Genomic DNA, 13,333 nt, shown 5'->3' on the forward strand with positions numbered 1-13,333 from the left:
GGAAGTCGGGCTCGGGGTCTCTGAACCCACGGGGGCATCGCTTCCAGCCCGCACTGGCCGCCAAGGGTACGGGTGACCTCACTTAACAGAGGACGAACCGTGGTTTGCCTCTGGCGGAGGGATGCCACCACCCCTGCCTTGGCCTCAGCCTTTTTTCAGTCAATCTGGGCCTCTTGCCACCGGAGCCTTCATTAATGATCCTTCCGCAGGTTCACCTATAGAAACCTTGTTATGACTTTTACTTTAGATATGACTTTTTACCTCTAGATAGTCAAGTTTGATCGTCTTCTCTGCGCTCCACCAAGGCCGATCCGAGGACCTCACTAAACCATCCAATCTGTAATAGCGATGGGCGGTGTGTACAAACGGCAGGGACTTAATCAGGAGCTTAATCCAGCAGAGGTCACCAAAAGCTAGTAGTGAAGCAAGTTGTTTTCAGCTTTCCAGGATGTTATGCAATGAAGAGAAAAGCATATATTAATAGATTCTATCCCCCAACACCATTAGTGAAGTAAAAAAGTAATGTTAGAGGGAAAAGTGAAACCTCCAAATCATGCTCGTCATTGATTATTCAAATGTGGTTACTGCATGGCTTTGAATCCTAGTCTCCCACGCAGCTGATGCAGCGTGCTGCCAATCATGCCAGATAGAAAGTAAACACATTGTAACCGTTGCAATGTCTGATGAGAATTCTGCATGTCAGCACGTCGGCTTACAGTTGCCAATCCTAGGGTACCGAAACTATCGGAAACATCATGCGACTTCACGTGTGATCATGTTGCACTATGATAGCTGGAGCTCGAAGGAGGATTGTGTGCCTCCTTGTGGTTGTGGCACGATGTGACTTGCCTGGCAGTTCGAGTTTCAATATTATGACAGTTATCTGACGTGTTCCCATTTCAATCCCAACTCATGCGGTGTGTGCTGCTTACAGTAATACAGCACATGTATCCATTATCATTAATCTTACAGTATTACAAAAATATTATATTTCAAGTGCTAGAATTTTTTTCTTCATTCTTAAAGGAATGTTTATGGTTTAAGATGTAAACATTTTATTTTTTCATGAATTTAGAGTGATAAAACCAGGGATTTACCAGCCTTACAGCCTTTACCAGATTACAAGGTTTACCAGTGTTACATCGTCATAACAACAAAGTTGTAATATTGGATATAACTTTACACAGATGGGGTTAGTAAGTAAGGGATATTGTAAAGTCAGCCGGTTGTTATCGCAATATAAACCCTGATAGAGTGATCAGGATCCTGACACGAAGCGGAGGACTCTTGTCTGAAGAGGTTTATTTTGCGATAACAACCAGCTGACTGTACATTATCCTGCTTATACACAGCTACTAACCAAATAAATAAATACATGGACATAAAATCTTGATTTGCATTGAACTTATGTAGGCTAATTATGTGAAATAAATAAATTGCTGAACTGCTGATATCCGATATCCACCTCCGGTTTGCTTGTGAGTTCTGTTGGTCTTATTTTGTCAGAAATGACTGTCAGACTCTTCATTATCCAGCCTATTACAAGACTACTTGCCTAATAAATAAATAAATAGATTTGAAACATTGATAAGAGTTTAAATAATTTTATTAGGCTACTTGTGGAGATCGCACAGTGATCCGAGAAGCAGGAGAGATGACTTGCAATGCCCGGATGACACCTTTATCCCCGGATGTGCGATAGTTACTCAAAAATATCAGACTTCTAGATGGTGCCATTGACCAGTCAGAATTTAGTATTCCAGAGCATCCTGAAATAAGTGATTTTATCACACTAAAATCATGTAAACATGTATAATGTTTACATCTTGTGGCTTTACTTTTGAACCAGTGTTTTTTCATGTTTATGGACTGGCCCCATCCACTTCCATTGAAAGTGAATACTGTAAACGTGATTTTTGTGGGTTTTAGTTTAGGGGTTTTTTTTATCAACAAGGGGCAAGTCTTTTTTTTTTTTTTTTTTTTTTTTTTTTTGGAAACAGCATTGTACACTGAAAAAAAAAAATAACTCAAAAATGTGCTTTATATGGTAACATAAATTAACTGATTTGTTTAAAGTCACAAAAAATGAATTTAGCATAACTGAATCAACCTGAATACATTAGGTTACACCAACAAAATAAAATAAAAGTTAGATGAAATAGCTCTGTAAGGTGACAACTGCAGTTAACCACTTTTTACAGTGTAACCGTAACATTTTCTTTTCTCACTCGCATACTTTTAGCAATAGTGATGTAACTGGATGAAGATTATAGGCTTATTTCAGGAATCTTTGCTGACTGTGAGGAATATTGTTGCTGAATCTATATTATGAACTATCCTATCCTTGGATAGTTGTGGAGGAGCAGTTCACCTTGTGAAAGGTTTATAATAGTACAACATGCAAGTGTTTGTATTTGTTAAAAAATGAGTTGAATAAAAAGACAGTAAAGATGAATAGGAACAAGAAAAGTGAGGCTGTTTTGAAAAGTACAAGGACTGACAGTGGTCTTTAAATATGGTAGGTTTTATTTTAACTTTGCTATTTCTGTTCACAAATTACCAGATTTTGTATTTTTTTTTTAACTAGATTGTTGTAGTTTTTCTGATTACTTTTTACCTGCTCAGTCATTTGGTCAGATGAAATCTAAGGTGACTGTTTTCAAGAATGGTTAGGTTGATCATTCAACTTTATACTAGCAGTCTTTGGTGCTTTATCAAATATGTTTCATGTTGCAAGTTCCACTCATGCTGTGTAGAATGTCTAGTTTTTTGTTTCATTGTTTTGTGTAGTCAAACCCTTATTTGAGGTAGAGTTTAAAAATACAGTTACTCACAACAGCTCAGTTGTTATTGAAAACCTATAGTACAAACTTGACATTTTTATTTTTACTGTAGTGACCTTTTTCACTCAGAATGACTTTTCCTTTGCATCAATTGTGAATGTGTGCTTAACATCATCAGCTATTTCATGTATTTTTGTTCAGTACACTGTAAAATGTAATAAGGTCACTTTGCTTAAAAATTGAGGAAACCAATTGCCTTATAAAATAATCGAGTAAATATACTTATTTGGCTCAAGTGGACTATTCCTAGTTCACTTTACTTCAGCCAAATAAGTACATTTACTTAGATTTTTTAAGGCAATCGGTTTACTTGCTTATTTTAAGTAAGGTTAACTAATTAGATTTGACAGTGTATTTCAATAGTTTGTCCTCTAGCACTCTCCATTCAATATTTAATATATTCTTTTGTCTTTGGCTGTGTAATTTTGCAATGTACGCAATGTTATTTTACATCTTGATTGCATATTCATAGATGTGGATTTGAGTGCCCAGTTATTCTTAATGCAAACTTTATGGATCACATTTTACTGAAGAAGTCAGATTTTATGCATTAGAATCATGGAAATCAGAGCTTGTTATCTCCAGCAATGATCCCACTACTTAAGTCTCCTCACACAATCAGCATCAGAAGAGATATTCTTAGATTACTGATGGAAATGTGGCGAATTCTCATATAAAGCAGTGTGCCGCTGCAAGTAGAGATGGTTTTCTAAACCATGCAGACACATGAGCAAACCCGTGAATCTACACACACAAATGTGTCTACACATGCACACACAAAGAAGTTATTTAGCAGATACTTGTATCCATAACAAACTACAGTAAACTTGTTTTAGGAGGACTGATAGCTTGGGGTTAAGTGGCAAGTGCACAACAGTCAATATACAGAGGACTTCTAACTTGATACATTATGAAATATTAATTTTACTACTATTTTATAAATACATAGTTTTTCATTATTTTGGCCACATTTTAGCTTTTTGAAAATGAACAAATTGCATTGTTTACATGCATAATTTGTCATATTTACATGTATTTACATTAGGGCTGTGAATCGATTAAAAATGTAACTAATTAATCACAATTTTTTCTCTGATTAATCGCGATTAGATTATGGTACATAATACATTACAACAAATATTAAAACATTATCATAAATATATTTACTTTGTCTCAAAGAACTTGCAAGAAATTGGTTAGTCATCATTTACTATAATTATTTAAATATGTACCTACATGTAAAAATATGTTTTTTTGTTGTTGTTTTTTTTTTTGTTGTTGTTGTTGTTTTGTTTTTTTTTACGGATAGAGTTAGACACATTTTTACAGGTATTCATCTTTGAGACAAGTATAAAGTATGTATTGGGTACAACAGGGCTAAAAGCGTGGTGCCTTTAAGGAAATTTAGCTTTTTTTTCTGGTCACAGAATGTATCAAGATTGAAAAAAATGTATTTATTTTTATTGAAAACTGATGGAGCAACATAATTTGTGTGAAAAGAAATAATAACGGAAAGTTGTTTTGATTAAAACTGGGGGTGGGGGGGGGGGGGGATTGAGTTACCACACTTGGGGTAAAAGGCTCCCTCACCTGGGGTAAAATGCCCCTAGGGGGTTTAAAGTGATATCGTGTAGATACCGAGACAATAGTTATAAGGCACAATTTGTCAACTTAGGCAAATTATTTTGAGACAGTAAGATGCTTTTTTGAGTAACAAAAAAAAAAGATGATGCTTACTCAAAATAATCACTTCAGAATTTTTTTTTTTGTTAATTTCAATCACATTTGAAATTGTATTACATCTCAAGGATTCTATAAACAAACTAATCTCTATTATGGGTGGATGAGTCAATGTGAGCCCAATTTGAAAAATGTTCATAACAAATCTGTTCACCCCACTTTTAAAACAACAACAACAACAACGTGTTTAATAGGGGCCTTTAACCCCTGCAACAGGGGGGCTTTTTACCCCAAATACTATTCTTTCACTTATGTGACAGTTATTGAAAAACGTTTGATTCAATGACCTTAAACAAAATTGAAAATGATAAATAAGTATTTTGTCTCAAAATAAGTGTGATAATTTCCAGGATATTCATTAGCTACATAAATTTGCAACATTTAAAAAATATTAAAAATTAGATCAAATTGCCTCAAAATCAACCTTTAGACATTACACACAATGATCTCAAGGATCAGGAACATTTTGCAGTGCATAGTGACAAACAGGTGTTCAGGAAAGTACTTTTGTAGTTTTTGATTCTATTTAGAGTTTTGGGAGAAAATAAAATCAGTGGAACCTTTTACCCCGTGGAGCCTTTAGCCCCGTTGTACCCTACATGCAATAAAATCAGTGGTCATTAGTTAATTACAATTTGGCAAAATCTGCCATTTTTCAGTGGACTTACAGTGTACACTGCCAATGCATTTTTAGACACCATACGTACAGATATAAAACATATTGAATGCTGAAGTTTCATTTGCTGAAGTTTAAAATCTCAAAACTATCATTCTTTCTGGCTGTCGTTCAGTCTCTACAAGTATACCTGGCAGTAGCTTGCTGAACAGCTGGGTCCTTCAGTCTCTATCGCGCACACGCGAGTTAGTGAGCGTTTTTGCGTGATGCGAAGAGAGAGATATAGCAGCTTGCCCATATCAATCGCTCGCTTGTGGAAGAAGAATCTTCATTCTCCGTACAGTAATTGCGTGTGGAGCATACCCGGGGCATGCGTCGTGTACAATGAATAAGCGTGCACTACTCCACACAACTCGTTTCTGTGCGAGGATTTGCAGTTGAGTCAAGCTTTTACCTCCTGAAAATGTATATATGCCAGTGTTGGCCACAAAAAGTGGAGAAAAACATTGGTGTAGTACAAAAGTGCCTGGGTTTGTTTCTGGCAGGTAGCAGATGACTTTACACCACCTTAATCCAAGCCTGTCAGGTTGAACAACTTGACACACCTTTCTCCAATTGTGTGACGTTTCAGAAAGTAAAAAATAAAATGAACAAACAAAAAAACAAATACTGCACTAATTTTTTTAACGCATTAAACAAAAAATTTGAATAGCAGAAATAACGCGTTAAATTACCCAGCCCTAATTTACATTGATAGCAAATGCTAAAACGGTACTGTTTCTTTAAGAATGGCAGCAGTGCAGAGAGTGTCTCATATAAGTGTTTTGGTTGAGCCATATTAGGAGAGGGAAGTTATTTTGACTGTAAAGAACAGAAAGGGTATTAAAAGAGACATTATTTAATGACAAATGGATTGCATGGATCTCGTCTTTGGCCACACATTTAACGGAACGAGTCAAACTAAACTTTTACTCTCAACACTCAGTGAAAGAATCTCGGTGCTGAACTATCTACAGAGTAAATTAAAAGACTGATCTTGGGATTTTAAGAATTCATATCGGGATTGTTCAAATGAAGATTGAGATTAATCTGAAAATCAGCTTTTCCCCCTATCTCTAATCCCTATTATTTTCATTTTAAGACATACATTTTGTTTTATAGGGTCAACATGGCAAAATCCGATTATTTTTGCATACCCCCTGGAACCTCCTTACATACCCTCTAAGGTACACATAGCCTCCTTTGGGAATCACTGGTCTAATATTTTAATTAATGTTGTTAAAGTGGAAAGCAAATACAAAACCAACTCTCTCCAAAAGCCACACTGCTTAGGTAGCTCTCCTTTGGAACTACTGTTCCAGTTTAATTTTAAAAAGTTCAAAAGTTAAAAAAATAAATAAAAATATAATAAAAATGATCAGTCCCATGTCTCAGGTTTCAAATTTCAAGGTTTATTTTGTAATATAATTTTTCAGTTTTTATTGTGGTTAATTTGACATTTTCCTATTTGTTAAAAAACAAAACAAACACTTGCTAAATGACAAAATTTTAGGGAAAGAAGGTTTCTTAAAACCAACAACACTGATATTTATTTTATTGAGTGAAAACATGCACTACAGACACACACACATACACACACACACACACACACACATGTTGGTGCAGCTATCCTTATGAGGACTCTCCATAGACATAATGATTTTTATACTGTACAAACTATAGATTCTATACCCTAACTTTAACCCTACCCCTAAACCTAACCCTCACTAATAACTTTCTGCATTTTTACATTTTCAAAAAAACATCGTTTAGTATGTTTTTTAAGCGATTTAAATTATGGGGAGAAATGTCCTCATAAACCACATTTATAGCATAATACTCTTGTAATTACCAGTTTGTAACCTAAAAAAAATTCCTCGCAAACCACCCACACACACACATACACACACAATAAATATATATATATATATATATATATATATATATATACACAGTAGAGTCTTGTCTTTTTCATGGATGACTGAGCACCTTCCAGCCACACTCAGCCAGCTCCAATGAACAGACAAACCTGTTGAAGATCAGAGGAGAGGCTAAATACCAAGAGAAAAAGTTGTGGTCAAATATTTCTTACTGACACAGAGACAGAAACTAATTGAGCTCAGTTATTTCAAGACAGATTTATTAATGAAACAATGCAATTAAAAAGATGTTTCACTTGGCTTTAACTAATGTCTTAACATGTTCATGGTTGAGCTGTCCATGGTCCTGAACCCTGTATCCTTGAGCTGTGCTTAATTTAACAGTATTCCTACTTTAAACATCCCACCATTTACAAATTACCAGCCTATCAAGTAGTATCAGACAGGCAACCATTGTCTTTTGCTTTCAGTCATTCAGAAACGCATTTATTAACATCATCACCTTAAAGTCCCATTGAATGGTTTGCATTTGCAGATGTCAGTTTTTGTTCGTGTTAATGTATTTTTTATATTCAAAAAGTGTTTAGCTATTTAGAAAACCAAACAAGAGACTTGCATGGCCATTTAAAACAGGTTTAAGCAGTTCTGGATAAAGATAAAACCAAGCCACATTCGTCAGATTAAATCAGATGATGATGGTTTTTTTATCAGATTCTAACAGTACATGTGCCTATCAAATCTGCCATAATGACTATCAGCTTGTGCCAACCTGGAGTTCTTGTACAGTTTTTCCAGGGACAGTTTTAACTATTCTCCTTAGACTTTCATTTCTTACACTTTTGTCTGTATTCCCTTTTCTTACTTTTTTCCATTCAAATTCCTTAAGCTATTCCAAACCTCTATTCTTGAGAGGCTTAATGTTGGGTTAGCGTATGAATACTGATACAAGTGAGGTCATATTAGGCAAGCACACACTTAAATCAAATTTCAATCACACTCTTATATTTCTTTAGGTTTAGAGGCGCTTTGATATTTTCCTTTTCAGTGAGGTAAGACAATGAGGTTTGTCGTTTCATTTGTTATGTGTGATTGATAGATTACAGTGAGTGCTCACTGAACTATCCGTGCTGCTTTGCTTCCATATTCACTTTTATGTTACAAAGGCACTTCAAACTGTGGCCATAAGATGGAAAAAAGGCTTTGAAGCCTGAAGTGTTGATGGTGGATTGCAATGGCTCCGCTCAAAACGAATGCACATCTTCAAATAGAAATGAAAGTAATTCAACCATTAAATCAACAGCAGGAATATCCAAAAGAATAATTAAGGACAAACAGTGAGCTGTAAGTGAAGTTTCTAACCTGTATCCACCTATCTTTTGCTTTGGCTTTATTTTTCTGATAGCAAGATGAGTGCTGAGGACCTGTATAGCCTATTACACACAGTGCAAAAGACTGTCTTTTTCACAAACCACCCACCATCCAGTTTAACCAGGTGCTATTTGCACTGGTATACAGCAGCAAAAACCTGCTTTCTTTCTTTGTATATTATGCTTATTATAGATTGTACCTTTTTCAAAAAAGTCAGTGCTGTTTGTCTGGCACAATTAAAACTGTATTAATGTGCACAGGAAGCAGTTGGTAACCAGACTTTTGATTAAAAGAGATACAGAATGTAAAGGTGACAAATGACACATTATCGACTATATATAGACTATTTCAAGGATGTAAACAATAACAACAGAATCAGAACACTGCTAACCCTTAAGCATTTATAATGTCATTACAGGATCCTTTAAATAAGGCTCTGAGTTAACATATTTTCTCAAAGAACATAAAATGTTTACCTGATGTGACTTATCCAGACGTGCTGTTGATACTGAGCATCTATGCGAGAGAGGCGATTAAATTGTATCGTAGTTTAGATGCTCACAATAATTTCCTCACCAAAGAGATTGGGAATATTGGATCTCTCCTATTATAATCAATGAAGCCGTTCAATGAAGCTGTCTGCGTGACCTGCTGACAAGGAAAGGATTTATTTTTTTGTGTTCATAATTTGTAAGTTATTTTAGATAAAAGCATCTGCTAAATGACTAAATGTAAGAGTAAATTACTTGCTTAGCTTCATTCATTATAATGTGAGCGATCTATAAATATTTTTCACCTACCAGAGATAAAATGTGTACTACAGTTATTAGTAAGGCACATATCCAGCCGTCTCACTTCATTGCATTTCTGGTTTCTTTTTTGTTTGTTGAAGATTTAAACACTTTAATTTCCATTAGTTCCAAGCATCCAGAGATCATCAAGCCACCAAACAACATGGTCCACATTTTAATAATTACATTTTATGGCAATTGTGTCAATGTTAGTAATGTTAATCGTGTTAAAGTCACTATAAATGAAGCACCTACAACTGTTGTTTTGAATGAGTATGACAACCCTAACAAAAAAATCTAAACTAACCGCAAACTTGCCGCAAATGTCCAGCTTGTTATTTTCACATGCTAATTCGCCGCAGATGTTTGCCAGAAGTTTGCAGTTCTTCACCGGTAGTGGTGAACAGTGAGGCACTTACAATGGAAGAGATTGGGGACAATGAAAGTGAATGTGGCCACTTTTTGGAGGGTTTAAACACAAAATGTGAAGCTTATAATTCTATAAAAGCACTTGCATTAATTCTTCTGTTAAAACTTGTGTATTATTTGAGCTGTAAAGTTGTTTAAATTGTCATTTTTATAGTCGTTTTAGGGTTTGAGGGTTTGTTGACATCGTCATGGTAACAAAGTTGTAAAATTGGCTATAACTTTACATAAAAAAGGTTAGTAAGTGATTTTATCACACTACAATCATGTTTACATGCATATCCTTTATGTGTAGTGGCTATACTTTTGAAACAGTGAGTATTTTAATGTTCAAAAATTGGCTCCGATTCACTTCCATTGTCCCCATTCACTTTCATTGTAAGTGAATGGGAAAGAAAAGGAGGGACGAGTCAAACTTAATTTTTGTGGTAATAAATATTATGCCACAAATGCTTTCGATTGAGCGTAACTTGTATTGGATCTGGAACATTCCTTTAAAGGAACAAAAATGTCACATCCTTAAATGGACAAATAGTCCTTGAAATTATCTTTATTACTTTCAATCCTCATTGAGTGGATAAAAATATATATTTTTTTTCTTTTTTACTTATGTGGATTTTAGTCATAGAATGAGGCAAGAAGTACTGTAATTGATAACACATTGTTGGGTCACATTCATTAAGGTTTTACATGCCTTTTGACAGCATGTGCCTCACATTTGAATGTCCGAATGTTCATAAACAGTATACCGTTGCTCAGCTGTTTCGACCTTCTGTTAGCTCTAAGCGAAGAATGAAGAAGAACTTCGCCATGAGTGTATCAGTGCCTTTAAGCAAAAGTCTTCCTTTGCTCTCCATTTAATTCCATTGATGTATAGGAGAAACAACTGAGGTATTAAAGAGATTTTATTAGTGAACAAAACTACAACACACCTGTTATAATAATCAAAACTATTGGTGATGCTTATTTTCTTAGTGTAGACATGGTAAGATGCACCTCAAATGCTGTCGGACTTCAAGGCATACTGTATCTTCATGATAAATGCACCCAGCTCGACTTTCATGTACAGTTGAAGTCAGAAGTTTACATACACTTAGGCTGAATTCATTAAAACTCATTTTTTTAACCACTCCACAGATTTCATATTAGCAAACTATAGCTTTGGCAAGTCGTTTAGGACATCTACTTTGTGCATGACACGAGTAATTTTTCCAACAATTGTATACAGACAGATTTTTTCACTTTAAATTGACTAAATCGCAATTTCAGTGGCACAGAAGTTTATATACACTTAGTTAACTGTGCCTTTAAGCAGCTTGGAAAATTCCAGAAAATTATGTGAAGCATTTAGGCAATTAGCCAATTAGCTTCTGATAGGCTAATTGGAGTCAATTGGAGGTGCACCTGTGGATGTATTTTAAGGCCTACCTTAAGGCCTCTTTACTTGACATCATGGGAAAATCAAAAGAAATCCGCCAAGACCTCAGAAAAAAAAATTGTGAACCTCCACAAGTCTGGTTCATCTTTGGGAGCAATTTCCAAATGCCTGAAGGTACCACGTTCATCTGTACAAACATTAGTACACAAGTATAAACACCATGGGACAACGCAGCCATCATACCGCTCAGGAAGGAGACGCATTCTGTCTCCTACAGATGAACGTAGTTTGGTATGAAAAGTGCAAATCAATCCCAGAACAACAGCAAAAGACTTTGTGAAGATGCTGTAGGAAACAGGTAGACAAGTATCTATATCGACAAAGAAGAAGCCACTGCTCCAAAACCGCCATAAAAAGCCAGACTATAATTTGCAAGTGCACATGGGGACAAAGAGCTTACTTTTTGGAGAAATTTCCTCTGGTCTAATGAAGCTGTTTGGCCATAATGACCATTGTTATGTTTGGAGGAAAAAAGTTGAGGCATGTGTGACGGAACAGTACAGATTTTAACCACAAGCCCAAGTTCTTTTACTTGTAGGAATTTTGACTACGCCACCTTGGGAATTTCACCCAAGGAAATATTAATAACACCCAAAGAGTGTTACTAGGTCACACAGGTTCGACTCTTATACAAAATGGTAGGCAGAAAACGTGAGTATAGTCTCAAAAATATAAATCTTTATTAATACAAATTTACACAAGAAATCACTTCTTTAAGGGGCCTGGGTAGTTCAGTGTTAAAAACGTTGGCTCCCACCCCTGGAGTTCTCACCTCTGCTCACTAGCTCGCAAGTTCGAATCCAAGGGCGTGCTGAGTAACTCCAGCTAAGCAACCAAATTGGCCCGGTTTCTAAGGAGGGTAAAGTCACATGGGGTAACCTCCTCGTGATCGCTATAATGTGGTTCGTTCTCGGTGGGGCGCGTGGTGAGTTGAGCGTGGATGCCGCGGTGGATGGTGTGAAGCCTCCTTCCACCTGTGGGACCCCAGCTCCTGAAAGAAATCAAAAATAAGTAAATAAACCAAAACTTAATTAACTATTCATCACAGTTTGATGGTTTCATACAGCTCAGTCACAAAGCAGACACACAGTGATGGGAAATCACAAAAATGTCACAATAAACAATTACTCATCACAGTTTGATGGTTTCATACAGCTCAGTCACGAAGTAGACACACAGTGATGGGTAATCACAAAAATGTCACAATAAACAATTACTCATCACAGTTTGATGGTTTCCTACAGCTCAGTCACGAAGCAGACACAGTGATGAGTAATCACAAAAATGTCACAATAAACAATTACTCACAGTTTGATGGTTTCATACAGCTCAGTCACGAAGTAGACACACAGTGATGGGTAATCACAAAACAAATTTCACAATACACAAATATTCAAAACGGAAAAGATAAAGAAACTCAATACAGACAAAGAGAGAGACAGGGCTCACACAGAGCAACCACATCACTTGTTCTCCAGTACCCACGCCTCAACCCCAAAAATAAAAATAACCCAAAATGAAACCAGACAGCAGCAATCCCATCCACTATTTACAAAATGATGGCATTCCCACAGCACAGCAGCAGAGAAGCGACAGGGCTGTAAAGAATGACGACAGCAGAGGACAACGATCGCTAAAAACCAGAGGGAGAATCCAGCAAAGGACAAATCGCCAAAATATTCAGTCCCTTCACAGGCAAAAGCTTATGGCATTCATATAACCCGCCGATTAACTGAGAGGTAAAACAGTCATCCGACCCACTAATGGAACACGCTGGAGAAAATTAGCAAGAAGAGCAAACAGACACGCTGCAGCTACAGTCACCACCCGTCAAAGAAAGTGGGGAAGCCGGACGTAAAGCACCACAGGTGGCAACCAACCTACCTCGCTGATAGGTGATTGCAACTGTCAATCAACACTTACCTAATTCGGTTACACTTGCAAGCCGAGGCACACCATCCCAACTGTGAAAGCATGGGGGTGGCAGCATCATGTTGTGGGGGTGCTTTGCTGCAGGAGGGACTGGTGGATATATTGAAGCAACATCTCAAGACATCAGCCAGGAAGTTAAAGCTCGGTTGCAAATGGGTCTTCTAAATGGACAATGACCCCAAGCATATCTGGCTTAAGGACAAAAAGTCAATGTATTGGAGTGGCCATCACAAAGCCCTGACCTCAGTCTGATAGAAAAT

At 36.4% G+C, this 13,333-nt stretch overlaps 1 protein-coding gene across 2 annotated transcripts in view; it reads left to right on the forward strand.

The window, feature by feature from the left end:
- LOC127431111 (beta-galactoside alpha-2,6-sialyltransferase 1-like) overlaps positions 1 to 13,333 on the forward strand; it is a 570,878-nt gene that overhangs the window by 218,600 nt on the left and 338,945 nt on the right. The window lies entirely within an intron of this gene.

The sequence above is a fragment of the Myxocyprinus asiaticus genome, chromosome 40 (assembly GCF_019703515.2).
Source record: "Myxocyprinus asiaticus isolate MX2 ecotype Aquarium Trade chromosome 40, UBuf_Myxa_2, whole genome shotgun sequence".
In the NCBI taxonomy this organism is placed as follows: domain Eukaryota; kingdom Metazoa; phylum Chordata; class Actinopteri; order Cypriniformes; family Catostomidae; genus Myxocyprinus; species Myxocyprinus asiaticus.